This window comes from Hirundo rustica, chromosome 6, assembly GCF_015227805.2.
Source record: "Hirundo rustica isolate bHirRus1 chromosome 6, bHirRus1.pri.v3, whole genome shotgun sequence".
In the NCBI taxonomy this organism is placed as follows: domain Eukaryota; kingdom Metazoa; phylum Chordata; class Aves; order Passeriformes; family Hirundinidae; genus Hirundo; species Hirundo rustica.
Window position 1 is genome coordinate 60,226,364 of NC_053455.1, and position 15,141 is coordinate 60,241,504.

At 56.0% G+C, this 15,141-nt stretch overlaps 1 protein-coding gene across 4 annotated transcripts in view; it reads left to right on the forward strand.

The window, feature by feature from the left end:
* Positions 1 to 7,928: 7,928 nt before the first annotated feature.
* Positions 7,929 to 15,141, forward strand: part of DAGLA (diacylglycerol lipase alpha) — a 57,096-nt gene continuing 49,883 nt past the window's right edge. The window contains exons 1-2 of one of the 4 annotated variants that reach the window (XM_040066307.2): positions 7,929 to 7,976; positions 10,396 to 10,485. The gene's annotated coding sequence lies outside the window, so the exon portion shown is untranslated. Of the gene's footprint in view, positions 7,977 to 8,143; positions 8,225 to 8,647; positions 8,687 to 8,708; positions 8,762 to 10,395; positions 10,486 to 15,141 lie in introns of those variants that run through there. The other 3 variants (XM_040066308.2, XM_040066310.2, XM_040066309.2) reach the window with 3 other exon arrangements.

Here is a 15,141-nt window from a genome sequence, read left to right on the forward strand (position 1 = left end):
CCTCTGTTTTATGCCCATGGATGTGGCAGTGCCTGGGGTGGGCAGAGGTTCCCCGAACCCCCTGCTCTTCCCCTTGGATCCCCCAAATCCCAGCCCGGAGCTGCACGGCGCTGCATGCTTCAGCTTCGGAGCTCCACCACCTTCTCTGCCAAGGGATTCTTCCCCCTCTTCTCTTCCCAGCTCCTTGTTCGTGGCCGCCAGGATTTGACAGGCTCTTGGCACGTCTCCTAGCCCCACGGCAGCAGCGATTCCCGCCCTCTCCCCCTTTTCCCTCTCCCTGCCCTTCCCACGGTCGGAGACCTGTTGGGAGGGCTGCGTTCGCCGGAAGAATCAACTCCCAGCCTTTCCCTCGGAGCCAGAAAAGCCCTGGCACAGGGATGGCAGCAGCAGAAGCCAAGAGGCTCAGATGGTTTTAAATGTCAGGGAGAGGTGTAAACGGATCTGGGAGACGGCATGTCCAGGAGCCACGAGGTTTCACAGACAGCGGCTCCAGAGCCGGCATCCCGCGGTTTTGCCCGGTCACCGTCCCGGAGCCTGCTGGGATCTGCCCGTGGGATGGTGCCGGTGGCCTCTGGATGAGGGGAGGACGCAGGGCCGGCGGGGGCAGCGCTGGTGAGGAGCAGCAGCACAAATGCGCCTTGGCTCCCGTGACCTTTTCCGCTCCGGCGTGATCCGTCCTGATGCTCGGAGCCGGGGGGTGGAAAAGGGGAAGCGGTCATCCGGGCTCGGCCGCTGTGCGTTTGCCTGCCACTTCCCAAAAAACTGGGTTTGGAGTCCCCGAGAGTCAGCAAGTTCCCGGTGCCAGCCATCTGTCCCATTTCCCTTAGCAACCATCCGTCCTTTTCTCCTTCACCGAGTGTCTGAGGCGGATCCCGCCTGGCAGACCCTCTCTCGCTTCCCTTTTCGCCTCTCTGGATCCGTTCCCGTCTCCTGGCGCTGTGGCAGTCAGAGTCCTGACATCAGAGCACGCTCCTCTCCCAGGAATTCTTGGACACAGCTCGGACGGGGGCTGTTTGCTCACGTTCCTGCCTGCTGATTTCTTTTCTTTCCAGCCTGATCCTTTCCGGCTCCTCTCCTTCAGGAATTGTTCCGGCTGGAAAAGACCCCCAAGACGGAGTTCAGCCCCCCAAGCTCTGACGTGGCCACCGTTAATTCGTGTCCCCAGGTGCCACATCCGCTCGGCATTTAGATCCCTCCAGGAATGGGGACTCCACCACTGCCCCGGGCAGCCTGATCCAACCCTTCCATGATGGGATTTCCCCTCACGTCCAAAAAGAAATTCCCCTGGGACAACCTGAGGCTTGTTCCCTGGGAGCAGAGCCTGACTCCCACCAGGCTCAGGGAATCATGGAGAAGGGAGAAGGTCCCCCCGCGAGCCACCTCTTCTCCGGGTTAAGAGAAAATTCCCTGCTGTATTTCATGGATTTGTGCAGAAGGGAGCTGGGAACTTCTCCTTAGGATAATTATTCCCGGTCATTTGTCTCCAGCCTCTGCTTTGCTCTGCCTGTCTCCAGCCTCTGCCTGCTGGGCTGTGATCCCAAGGCCTCTGCCAGGACTTTGTGCAGGAGCTGCACTGCAGTTTAGGATTTGGGATCTCCACGGGCAGCGGTGTCTCCCGGTGAGAGCTGAGCTTCTCCCTCCGGCAGTTCGGAGCTGGGACGGGGCCAAGTGGGTTAGACAAGGCTTTGAGGTCCGGGAGGAGCGGGGAATGGCTCTGCAGCCCGGTGTGAGGAGCGGGAAAGGAGCCAGGAGCGGAGCCAGGAAGGAATCCTTAATGGGAAACCTCCGGGTTCAGTCCGACTGCCTCCAGAAGCAAGAGCAGGATCCTGAGGAAGCAGAGGAGGGAGGGATTTGACCTAATGAAATTATCCAAGTGCCTTGGCTCCGGCTGCTGCTTTCCAGTCGCATCCGACTGATGTCCGGAGACGTGGCCTGCGGGGGGGCATCGCATCCTCCACGGAGCACCCGCACTGTCCAACAGCAGAATTCCAGGCTTCCTAGAGAGCCTGGGAGGCTGCAGGTGCTGCCTGGTGAGGGAGAGCTCTCCGACACCGCTTCCCTGGAGCGCTGACAGGAACAACACAGCTGATCCCTAAATTTCCCTGTCCTGCCGCAGCCGTTCCCATCACTGGAGGAGAGCAGGCTCCTGGAAATCGGGAAGCAGTTCATCCTCTGGGCGAATTCCTGCGCCTTGGCCAGGGAAGTTGTGTTCGTGCCACGGAGCCCTGGGAAAAGGCCAGCGCTCCTGCTTGTGGGGGTGAAGGCATCCCACATCCCTAAAGCTCCTGCTAAAATCCTGATTCATTCCCGGGCTGGAGCTCTCCTCTCCAAGGAGGATGGAGCCAAGGGCATCCGAGAGGTGGGCGGGGAGGAGGAATGACACGAAGGAATTTTGGCGGGGGTGAAGCAGATGAGGGAAATGACACGCTGTTATTGCACCTGGATTAGGCAGGGCCGGGCTGGAGCCGGGAATTCCAGCGGCTGCCAGTGCTGCAAACACAACCCTGCGGCTCGGGGGAGCTCCGGGGATTTGCGTTTTCCTCCCCTCCAAGCCTTTGGGGCTCGTTTCCACACTTTTATTATTTTTTCTTTTGGTTTTAATTCCCTGCAGAACAGCGAGGCTTTTACATCCTGAGGCGAGAAAGCTTCGGAAAGACGGGTTTGACCAAGGGGGAGCACGGAGGATGCTGGGGAATACCCCAAGAGCCCGGAGCACCGCTTCATCCTCTCATTTTTCCCAAAGGAAAAGCCACCTGGAGCTGCCGGGCAAGGAAGATGGCCTGAGCTTTGCTGAGCAGTGGCGAGAAACCCCAGTGAACCGTAATTTAACCGGCCTTTTCCATGGCAGTGGCTCCTTCCCAGGGAGAAATTTCTGGGCTGAGGAGCCACAGGATTGGATAATGCCGGATAACGGCCTCGGGAGGGGGAAGCGCTGGCGGGATTGATAGCGAGTCTCCGAGGCTTGGCTTCCAGAGCTGGATCTCGTACCGATTTAGCAGAGCAGCTGGAAAGAGGAGCTTGTGCTCAGAGTCGTGAGCAGCCGGGGCTGCGCCGGATTCCAGGAGGCAACCCGCGGGAGAAATCCTTTCCAGGCTTTTTCCTGCGGAGTCAAACCCGTGCGCGGGTGCGTTTACTGCGTGCCAAGGGCGAGCCCACGGCGTGGGAACCCCTAGGAAAAGGGGGGGGATCCCGCTAGGAAGGAGGCTTTGAGGCTGGAGAGGGCGTTCCCTGTGCCAGCCTGTGCGGGTGGGAATGGGAAGAGCTGCGCCCGAGGGAAGGAGCTGGGAATGTGCCGGCCTGGCTCCGCCCTTCTTACCTGCCGTGGGACCTGGTGCTGCCCACACCTTGGGAATTTAGGGAAGAAATCCCTTCCCTGTGAGGGTGGCGCGGCACCGGAATGGATTTCCCAGAGAAGCTGTGGCTGCCCCGTCCCTGGAAGTGTCCAAGGCCAGGTTGGACACGGGGTTTGGAGCAACCTGGGATCCTGGGAGGTGTCCCGTGGCAGGGGGTGGAATGGGGTGATCTCCGGGGGCCCTTTTCAACCCAAACCATTCCAGAATTCCATGTCCGATCCCTTCAGGTGCCTGACAGAGGTTTCCCAATTTCTTCCCTGCCTTTGGCTGGCGTTCCAGCCTCCAGCGTGCCAGCCTGAGCCTGAATTCTGGCTTCCAGCTTATCCCTGGATCAGCTCTCCCTGGGTTTGGTTCTAAATTAACAGGTTTTTAGGGATTCAGGCTCAGGGGTGGGACAGCAGCCTGGGCCCCTGTGCCGGAGGATCCGTGGAAAGCCGATGCAGCCGGAGGAAGACGTTTTCCCGAACATCCGGAGCGCGGGAGAATGGGAATTCTCCACTAGGGAATGACTTTTAGTTGCTGTTTCTCTGCAGAGCCGCAGCAGCCGCTCCTGCTGGGGGGACACTGCCAGCTGCTCATCCCTGCCTCGGGAGCTTCCCAGGGGCTGGGGACGACACGGAGCCAGGAGGGGCTGGCATCTGGGAAGAGCGGGTTTCTGGGGAGATCTGCTGGGATAATGAAGGGTTTGAGGAGCAGGAAGAGTCAGGATTAGCCGCGCTTTGGCAGGAGGTGACGGAGGCCGATGGCTCCGGAGAGCCGCGGGCGGGAATCGCGCTGGGAAGGGAGGGCTGGGAAGGCACAGCCACCGCGGGGATGGCAGCAAACACGGGGGCACTTCCTGCTCGGTGGCACGGGAACGGGGGACAGGGGAGCCCGCTGCCGGAGCTTTTAAAAGCGCTTCCCAAATTCTGGTGGGCAGCTGTGTGGCCGGCTGGGAATTTTGTGCGGAGTTACGGTTGGCTAAGCAGAGGGAGCGGCCGTGCCTGGGAAGGTTTAGGTTGGGTATGGAGGAAAATTCCTTTGTGGAAAGGGTTGTCAGGCAGTGGAGCAGGCTCCGGGGGTGGAGTGCCCATCCCTGGAGGAATTTCAAACCTGTGTGGATGTGGCACCTGGGGACACGGGACAGTGGTGGCCTGGGAACAGTCGGACTCCGTGATCTCGGAGGCCTTTTCCAACCTCAGTTCCTCACAAACTGATATTCCCTAGAGAGAGAGAGACAGTGGGTGAGGTGCTGGAATTCTTTCCCCTGGAGGGAATGTCGGGATAATGCTGTCGTCCACCTTTCCCCGGTGGCCTGTCGCCTTCCCAAGACGCTTTGTTGCTGTCTCCCCTTGGAATTCAGCCAGCTGGAACAGCCTGTGCCTGCTCCAGGGGTGATGGAGCCCCGGCTGGTGTTTGCAGGGATTGAGAGGTGGCTTGGATAACCTGGATGCTGGAATCCCTGCAGCAGGGAGACAGCCGCGCTCCCAGCCTCGATCGCGCTATTTCCCGAAGATTTCTTGTGATCCTAACGGAGCAGCTGAGGGAAATTGGCAGGGTTGGGATGGAGGAGGAGAGGGGCTCGTTACCCCCGGAGTAACGGAGCGTCTGGCTCCGACTGGGAGCCCAACAGGAGCGGGAATTCGGAGCAGCGGGTTTGGATGTGCTGTGCCTGGGGGCGGCGGCGGCAACGACAACAAACTGAATAATAATAAAAAAGCTTCCCATGTTCCCAGCTATTCCTGGAGCCCTGTTCCCTGTCCAGATTCCCCGGGGGAGGGGTTGGTTTGCTTTTAGGTTTAGGAGAATCCTTAGCCCTGGAATCCGTTGTTTTGTTTTGTTTTTTTTTTTTTTTTCCAGGGCACCAGGATCAGCAGAGCTGGATGGGTTCTTTGCTGATTGGATCCTTCCTGGCGCATTCCAGGGATCTCCAGAGCTCCAAGGCTGCCTGCAGTGGTCTGGACTTTTCCTGGGAGATGATACGCAGAATTCCAAGGCTGTGGTGGGGAACAGCCCCGTGCCGTATCCGCGTGTTGAGGAACAATGCTCCAGCTGGAAGAATGCCGCTGAAATTCCCTCTCCCTCGTATTCCCGGGGCATTCCTGCACAAAGATCCACCCAGAGGCGAGTAAGGAGCAGCAATTCCTTGAGCCAGTGGGGCCTTTGGAGGTTTCCTGGTGAAATGGGTGGTGATGGAGACGCTGCATCTGAGTTATCCGCAGGGATAACCCGGCCGATGGATGTCTGGGATGCTCCAGCTCTCCTTTGCAGCCCTCTGAAGGTGTAGGATTCCCAGGAATGTGCGTACATCCCCGCCCCAGGCAGATCAGCCCTTTCCCACAGGTTGGGAAGCTCTGAGATGAATGGATTTGCTCCCGGAGCTGGAGGTGGGGACAGACCCCGGCGAACATCATTCCTTTTGTGACAGGCTCAAATTAATTCCTTAATTCCCTTAAACGCTTCGCCACCCGCCCTCCGTGTCATGACAGCGGGGGGAAAAATGGGATTTCCGAGGGCATTAATCCCTCCCTTAATGCTTTAGGGAACGTTAAGGCATCTGGTTTATCCAAAACACTCTGAAATTTCCTGTAAACGGTGTCACTGCCATCCAGGAGTCAGGGAACGGAGCCCCGGGGGTCACTGGGATCAATCCCGGTGCTGGGGCTGGGCTACCAATGCGATCTGGCCCTTGCATTTCGGTGGAGCCAGGCTGGAAATGGGCAGCTGGAGCTGCTGGAACGCAGAAATCCCGAGCTGTATCGGATTAATCGCCTCGTGTCCATTAATTGGCGGGATCCGGGCTGGGATGTGCTCTATCCCACCCCTCGGACGGCGTCCGATCGTATTTCCCTGAATAAAGGAGCGATTTCCAGTCTTCCTGAGCTTCTTCCCGCTGCCTGCTCCGGGTTTCGGGGCTTCCAGGGGCGCCTGGCCGGCCGGGAGCGGATTGTGCCGAAGGGAGGCCTTGGAAGCGCCGCAGGCTGGATGAAACGATTTGCCGGAGCGCTAAATTCGGCAGCAGCTTTTCATCCGCACCGGAGCCACTTTGCACCTGTCTGGGAAGATAAAGGGACTCGGAGCGAGCGTGAGTGGGATTTTTTTTCTTTTTTTTTTCCCTGCCTGAACGGGATACAAAGGCCTCGGCACAAATGAATTCCAGAGCTTCAAAGGCTTTCCTGAAGGTTTTTCCGCCCCTGTCAGGCAGTTTTATTTCCCGGGTACGGTGATATCACCCAGCAGACCATTTGAAGGCTGCTGCGCCTGCTTTAAGGAGGAGTGGGCAGGCGAGGATGTGCTGCTATTCCCTCCTGGATCAGCTTTTCTGGGACAGGGATTTTTTTTTTTTTTTTTTTAATATTTTTATTTTTTTTAATATGTATTTTTCAGCGTGCCTTTTTTTTGTTTTGTTTTTTTTTTTTGAGGTAGGAGCGTCTAAGCTGTGTCCTTGGACGATGGCAGCTGCCGAGTTCAAAGGGAATCGCTGTCCTTCCTCCCGAACGGGATGGTGGCTGTGGTGCGGAGGGAAATCGGGAAAGGGACCTCACAGCTCATCCAATTCCAGCCCATGCCGCGGGCAGGGACACCTTCCGCCATCCCAGGTTGCTCCAAGGCTGGTCCAACCCGGCCTGGGACTTTTCCAGGGATGGGGCAGCCACAGCTTCCCGGTGAAATCCACTCCAGGGCTTAACTAATTTCTTCCCCATATCCCATCCAACCCTGTTCTTGGTCAGTGGGAAGCCATTCCCTGTTTTCCTGTCACTCCGTATCCCTTGTGAACAGGCTCTCTCCATCTTTCTTGGGAATATTTCCCCATAGGAGTGCGCTGCTTTTCCATGCTGGGCACTGCAAGCAGCGTGCCAGGCCCTCTCCACGGGGGAGACCGCAGCGCTGGGCTGTTTTCCGGAGGGAAGGGATGTTGGGAGAACCCCAGGAGGGGCTGGGGGGGGACGTTTATTGCTCCCTAAATTCCCTGATTGCCAGGGAAGGCAGATTGGAGCCAGGCTGTGCTCCCAGGGGGCAAAGTGTGGGATAAGAGCCTGAACCTGTGTCACGGGGAGTTCAGGTCGGACACCAGAAGGAAAGGAATTTCCTCCTGGGAAGGGTGATGAGACAGTGGAAGGGGCTGCCCGGGGGGCGGTGGAGCGCCCACCCACGGAGGTGTCCAAGGAATGACCGGATGCGGCACCCAGCGCTCTGGGATGGGCGACAAGGCGGCGACCGCCGCGGGTTGGACGCGGCGCTCCCGGAGCTCTTCTTCTGTGGGATCCTCCCGTGATCCCAGTGCGCCCTTCCCGTGATAGCAGCGGCAGCGCAGGTCACCAGCGGCCCGCAGCAGGCGGGATTTTTCCCGGGATCCCGGCGAGAATTCCCGGCCGCCCCGCCCCGCCCCGCCGCGCTACCGCCCAGCGCCGCCAGGCGGCGCCGGCGCGCCCCGCACCGCCCGTTGCCGTGGCGACCGCAGGTTGCGTAGCGGCCCTTACGCAGTTGACGCAGTGGGCGGCCCCGGCCGGGCGGGGGCGGCCCCGGCAGGGCGGAGGCGGCGTTGGAGAATCGGGGGCCGCAGGGCCCCCGGCATGGAGGAGGCGGCGGCGGCCGCGGCGCTCCCGAGGCGGCGGCGGCGGCGAGGCGAGGGACGGCGGCGAGGTGAGGGACGGCGGCGGGGGCCCGGCGCTGCGGCAGGTGCGGGGGAGCCGGGAGGGCTCCGGCAGGGCCGGGGGTGCGCCCGCCGCCGCCGCCCCCCGCCCCGCCGGGCCGCAGGCCCGGGCAGCCCGAGCGGGCCGGATCCCGCAAGGAAGCGCGGCGTTCCCGGCGGGAGGGCCCCGCTCCGTGTGGCCTGCGCCCGGTGGGATTCCACCTGCGCCGCGGGAAAGCCGCCGTCCCGCCCCGGGCAGGTGCGAGGCGTGGAGGTGATCCCGCGGTTTTGGGAGTCGGGATCCTGCGGCGGGAGGCGGGAGCGGTGCCGCTGGATGTCCTGGGGAGAGGGAGCCGCGGAGCGGGTGTGGGTGTGACACAGGGATTCTCGCTCCCGGGTTTTATTACTTCCCGCAGGGAATGGTACCTGGCTTGAGCAAACGCGGGCGGATGCTGAGCCGTGACCGCAAAATTCCCGAATTTGGGATGGCGGGCACGCTGCAGGAGCGATATATCCTTATAAAAGTAAGGGAGGTGTTGCTCCGAGACCTTGGAGCTGGGATGCTGCCAGGCTGCTCGGCCAGAATTCCCGCTGTGCCCAATTCTGGGAATTAGTACCTGCTGGTGTGTTTGGGACGGGCTTCAGCTGGCACTGGGAATACGGGGATGGGGAATTGCCGAGGCCGGGGCGCACGCACCGTGGTCCTTAGAGCCTGCTCCAGGTGGGATACTTAAACCCGGGACACGAAGGCAGCAAAACTCTGGGGAATGGTTTGAAAGGAAGGGAGTATTCCAAGGTGGGAATATTCATCTCCTCCTCCCGGGTGAAAGTTAGTGGGGATGAGCTGCTGCATCCTCCTGGCTGGACAGGGAGAAGCATCCAAGTTTTTGTGGTCAGGCTTGAGTGTTCTTAAACGGGAGATAATGAAATTGTGGGAAGTGGCTCTTGGGAACGCTTGGGACTCTCCGTGGTCCGGGCGTTGGTGTGGCCGATGAAATGAAATGTATCCCGTGGACACCGCTGGAAAAAGCTTCCCAAGTGGGAAACCTGAGCTGGGGGAAGGTGTTTGTTGTGCCAGGTGTTGGTTTTCAGGGTCACGGAGGTTGCACGGGGTTTTAGAGCTGCTGGTGAAATTCCTTGGACTGGGAATGGCTGGGGGGGTCGGGAATGCCCAACAGGGACAAGAGACGTGGAAAAACATTGTTACGTGGTAAACGATACAAAGAACCTGGAATTTCTGCAGCCAAAGCCCTTCAGCAAGGAGCCGGATAAAATTCCCCCTTTAAACGGGAATTTAAATGGGAAATTTGGGGGCTGGCAGCTCTGCTTTCCAAAATTTTACTCCAGAGGGTCGCAGTCAGGGATTTAAGGATACAGACTATACACTGCAGGTACCGATTTTGTCAGAGCTGACCTAAAAAAAATCCGGATTTGACCCAAATTCCAGTTTAAATTGAGGCACTTGGCACTTTTTGCCCGCTACCTGCGCAGCCGGCTCCGAATCCCGGAGACAGGGAATGCTGTAAATCCCTGGCAGCTCCGTGGTTGCTGGGAAAAGGGCGGTGAAAAAGGGAAACTTCTCTGGACTGTGTCCACCCGTTCCCTTTCCAGAGGGCTGGGAAGGAGCAGTTGTGCAATGATGGGATTTAAGGGAAGTGCTGCACCAGGAGGGAAAGTGGGAAGGGTGAAAATGCTCCTCCCAATGAACAAAAATGTGTGTGTGTGGGGGAAAAAATCCTAGATTTTGGAAACTTTGTTAAAATTCCCGGGACAAACAATTACAGCAACCAAAAAACAAACAAACAAACAAACAAAAAAAACCCCCACAAAAAAACCCCCCACCCCCACCCTGCTTGGGTGTGGGTTTTTTTTTTTTTGGATTTTATGTGGGAATCTCAGTCCTGTTCCTTGTGCTTCTCCTCCCCTTGGAAGTTAATTAATTGGGAGCTGGCTGCTCCAAACGAGGTCACTTGGATTTCAGAGTTGCCGTATCATTGTATGGATTTGCAAAATCGGGATTTAAGGCTCGTGTGCCGCAGAAATTTTTCCTTAAAGCGGCATAATCCTGTTTTTCGGGGGTCTTTCCCAGGCAGCTGGAGGGATGTAGGGAGGAGAAGCGTTCAAATCGGAGGGTGTAAAGCGCGGGATGCTGCTCAGCTCTGGATGCTGAGGAGTTTGGAGAAGCTTCCAGTCATTCCCAGGCCTGGCTGGCATTTATGAAACTTCCTTGGACTAAACCAGCAGGAATTCTTTTCTGTCCCAAACATCCCTGTCCTGCCTGAAGGCCTTTTTTGGGGGGGGAATTAATCCTTTTTACCTTCCCCTAGACCACACAGCTTTATTCTGGGGAGCCTGCACCCTGCTTTTCCTCCCCTCCCACTCCATCTTTCCCAAATAAATGACCCTTGGTTCCACCTCTGCTCCCGACAGTGATCCAGCTGACGAATAAGAACATCCCGAGCTGCATTGAGCCCCGGAGTTTGAGGAATTTCCAGTTAAAGGCGCAGCAGTTGAGATGGGGTGAGTTGAAACCATTTTAATCCGCTCTTGGAGCTGCAGGGCTGGAGTTTTTCGGGAGCTGGGAGCGGATGAAAGTGGCCTTTGTGCCACGGGAAGTGTGACCAATGGACTTTTGTGGGGTCTGCGGGGAGCGCCGGGATGTTTGTTCCTCCTGGGATAGATGGGAGCCAGTCGGGTCTTCACTCCAGGGCCCAGTTGGAGCCGATATTTTTGTTATTCCATCCGCGATATTGTTCATTTAGGCGTGTTTCTGTGCGTTATGGCGTGGATTTTTGAGGAGAAATCGGGGGAAAAAAAACCCCTCCAAGATTTGCCTGGTGCAGCACCTGCCCAGCTTGGAACTTTGAAAATGGGAGAAATTAGGATGGTTTTCCAGGCTTTGGTAAGAAATGGGAGAGTTTGCCCTGCTGAGGAATATCCTGCTCTGAAAGACGGACAGAAATGCTGCTAGACCCTAGCAGGGGTTTTGGATACAGGATGTAATTCCCACAGAGTTTTAGGAAAAAAGTGCCCTGTAGCTTCAGGCATTCCTTCTTCCTCCTTTTTTTTTTTTTTTTTTTTATTTTTATTTGGAGGGCACGTGGATCCCTTACCTCTGGATCTCTTTGGAAAGACGATACAAAAAAGCTTTGGATTATTTTCCCCTTCCTTGCAGCCAGGAGCTGGAAATCCGCATGGCAGGCAGAGACTTACCAGGAATTCTGTCCCGGGCTCTTAATCCAGGAGTTTCTTCTTGAACTCAAATCCTTCTTTAACTGCCCTTGTGCTCCAGCAGATCCCTGAAAATCCTCATCCCTCCCCATCCATTGGCAGTTCTCCCTCTCTTTGAGGAGCCTTCTGAGCTCCCCTTCAAAGATCTGTGGAACTGCATGAAAATTCCTGGCTTTTTGTTCCCTTCCAGCTGAGATTTTGGTTCCTGCGTGTTCCCTTGGTGTGGAATTAAAACCAGTGGGTTCCTCAGGGATGGCTTGGAATTTTTTCCCTGGAAATAGGGTACAAGATGTAATTTAGAGCCTTCCACTCTGAGTTTTCCTGGTGTTTTTCACTTGCCATTTCATCGGGAGTCAGTGGTGAATATCCCGGTGCCACTCACTCGTAGCCATCAGTAAATATGAAATGCCACCTTAAATGAGCATTTTCCATGGCTTTTTTTTCCCTCTGGAGCACGTTTCCTTGGGATATCTTGGCCTGGAGGTTTTATTATCACCACAGACCTGAGTGATCCTTAGAGTTTAGATCCAGGCAGGCTGCAGGACAGAGTCCTTATCTTTGTTCTTTGGGAATAAAATGCTGAATCCCTCAGGCCACCTTAAAACATTTGAACTGGATAATGGGAAGAAACAGGAAAATTCAGGACACTCCTATTATAGTTCAGTGCAGTAAATAGAAAATGGGGAGGCTGGGATGGAATTCAGCCCTTTCTTCCCTGAAAGGTGCATTTATTTTCCCTGAAAGGTTCCCATTTGGATGTGCCCTGCTGCCCCATGTCTGCTGGAAGTTGGAGTTTCCGCAGCTCTGCATCCTTTAGGATGAGATTTATTGCTCTGTCGCGGCTTGTCTTTGCAGCCCAGATCGCTGGTGTATTTTTGGAATATGGATTTCAGCTCCGAACTGGGAGCCTCTGGAGGCTTGGCTTTTCCCATTGGGTCTGCTAAATGATCTTGCAAATCGGTGCTGTTTTCTCCCGTGGGAAACGAACTGTTCCACCTCCCAGAAAACCAGAACAAGGCAGGTGCTGCCTGGGAGTTTGCAGCATCTCAGCCAGGCAGGGATTGTCCTGGAAAAAAGGGTGTCCTGCTCTGCCTGGCCTGTGCTTAGAATCCTGGAACCCTGCAGTGCTTTGGGTTGGAAGGGCCCTAAAGCTCACCCACTATCCCAGGCTGCTCCGAGCCCCATCCAGCCTGGCCTCGGACACTTCCATGGATCCACGGCTTCCCCCTGGGGCACCCTATTTCTTGGGGATATCCAGATCCCAAAAAATTGTTCTTCATGTTGCCTCCGGGCCACGGTTTTTAGCCTTAGGAAGTGCGTTCCCCTTTTTGTGACTCCGGGTTTTTTCCGGCTGATTCAGTTGTTTGTCACCATCTCCATGGCACCAGAGCATCCGCTAATGACAACCAGCACTTCCCTAAATGAGAGCATTCAGGGATGAACTGGATTTTTCCTTGGAGAGGGGAAAATATATGACCTGTCAGAGGAAGGAGGAAAACTTCCCACAAAAGCAGGGATTTGTGCTGCTCATTTTCTTCCTTGGATAGAGTAGGGAAAAAGGGAAAATTTCCTGGAGAGATTCTGTGCTCTGTGGGATTGCTCTTCCCTCTGCCTTTGTCAGTTTCCCCCTATTTCCTAGTGGAGAAAGAGGCATCCGTGTTCCAAAACTGGAAGGATTAGAGCTTTCCTCAAAATTCGCTGACAAATCCGGGGTAAAAAAATTCCCTTTTCCTTTGTGGAATTGTAGTGCCAAAACTTGTGCGGGAAGCCACAGGCTGCCTTGTCTGGAAAACCTTTCCCCCTCTAAATTGCGTGGCTATTCCTGGACCGATGTGTTGCTTTTGGAAAAAAATCTTTCGTCCCTTATAAAAAAAGGGATCACATTCCCTCCCCGAGCTCGTTTGAGCACCTCCAGTGCCGTAATCCAATTTAACTCGTTAGGAAATGGGCACATCCCCAAATCCAATGTCACCCATGGTTATTATTCCAAGGCCTGAAAGGGCCTGAGGTTAAGAGATTCGTTGCATGTAACTCTTTGCCTTGATGGAATCCCAGCTGGCAAGGGGAATTTTGGGATTCTCTGGGGCCTTGCTCTGACTTTGTGTTCCCCTTGAGGAATGAGGGCGGAGGAATGAGGAGAGGCGGGTTGGGAGGTGGGAAGCACGTGGGAAGCTGCAGAAAATGCTCAGGAATGGGCGGCTGAGTAAGCGTGGAGCCTCCTGGGAATACTGGCAGAGTCGGTGAAATTCCCTTGTGAGGTGGGGAGCAGGGATCTGGGGAGGGAAATCAGGAGCATGCCGGTGTTGGAAGTTTCTCTGTTACCTAACGAGCGAGTTTGCGGGATGAAAAGGAGGATTGGGGGAACTTCTCATTCCCTGCAACTCCATGACTGGATGTGGGAGCCAGGAGGGATTAGGCTATTCTCCCAGGGAACAAATGACATGACAGGAGGAAGCGGCCTCAAGGTGCATCTGGGGAGGTTTAGGTTGGATATTGGGAATATTTCTTCATGGAAGGGCTCGTAAAGCACGGTGCTTCCCAGGGCACTGGTGTGGAGTCCCCATTCCTGGAGGGGTTTAAAATCCACGTGGATGTGACACCTGGGGACGTGGGTTAGTGGGTTGATTGTTGGATTTGATGGTCCTGAAAGTCTTTTCCAACCTTAACAATTCCATGATTCTCGATGTGCAGGCCAGGCACTCCAGAGGGGTTTGATGTTCCCATCTCTTCCCATGTCCTTCATGCCATAACCCATGTTTTGTGTCCATGGGTTTGCTGGGTCCTTGGGCATTTGTTCCCTGGAATAGCCTGGAACCCTGGTTTCCAGCCATTTCTTGGTAGGAAATGATTCTCACATTTGGCCTTTATTCCCTGGGAAACTCGAGGTTTAGTCTGGGGATGATCCCACCAGGTTTCCCTTCTCTTGGGGAGCTGACAAGACAGGGAAGTGAACGTTTGCAATTTTGAGGACTCGCGGTTCCGGATTTTTTGGGATCCGCTGAGGCGGGGTTCAGGCAGCGGAACTGATCCGGGGTGGCTTTTAACGACTCCGGGCTCACCCAAATCCTTCTGGCTCAGGAGAGCGGAAGGGAATGCGCTGTGTTTGTTCACTGGATGCTCATCCCAAGGGTCGGATTAGTTCAGCGTTCCGTGGCGGCTCCAACCGGGTGGACGGGGTGCTGGGGGGGGCGTCACCTGGGCAGGCAGAGGGAGAGGCGGAGCTGCCCGAGGGAACGTGGGAATCTCTCCAACACGGAGACTGTCCTCAGCCGGTTATCCTCTTAAAACCTTGGGATGTTGCGCAGTGCATGAGCCAAGCGTAGGATATCCCAAGCTGGAAGGGATCTGCAGGGATCATCCAAATCCAGCTCCTGCTGTTCTTGGTGTTCCCAGATTGTATTCATCCTGCTCTCCTAGTTTTTCTTTCCTTGTTAACTCTTAGTCCATCAACACTTGGAAGCAGGAGATGGATTGAGGAGAGCCAGAGGCACTTCCCACTGCTAAGAAATAATTCCAGGAAAGCCTAGACCTGGGGGGGGTGGGGGGGTTGGAAAACCAGATGGAATGGGAAGAACTCATCCTGGTTCCTGCTCCTGTGGCTGCAGGATTTTGCCTTGTGTGTGCCAGAGCTGGGAGCTGCCGCCCTTTGGAGCGCAAAAAAGCGTGGAAAGGTGTGGCCGGAGCAATCCGGAACCTTTTCACCCGAGAGCGCCTGATTTATGACACCAAAATCCTGATGTTAACGTGGATTTGTTTGGCGAACCGCTTGGCTCCGAGCTCCCTGGGGCTGGGCCAAAACACTCCCTCCTGCCTGGCATGGAATACACAGCCCTGGAGCCTCTGCTCCGGAGCACGAGGGCTCAGCATTCCCAAAAAAACCAGTGAGTTGGCCTTTCTCTTCTTCCAGCAGGTGCTGTTTGCTTAAACCTTAATATTTAGGGAAGT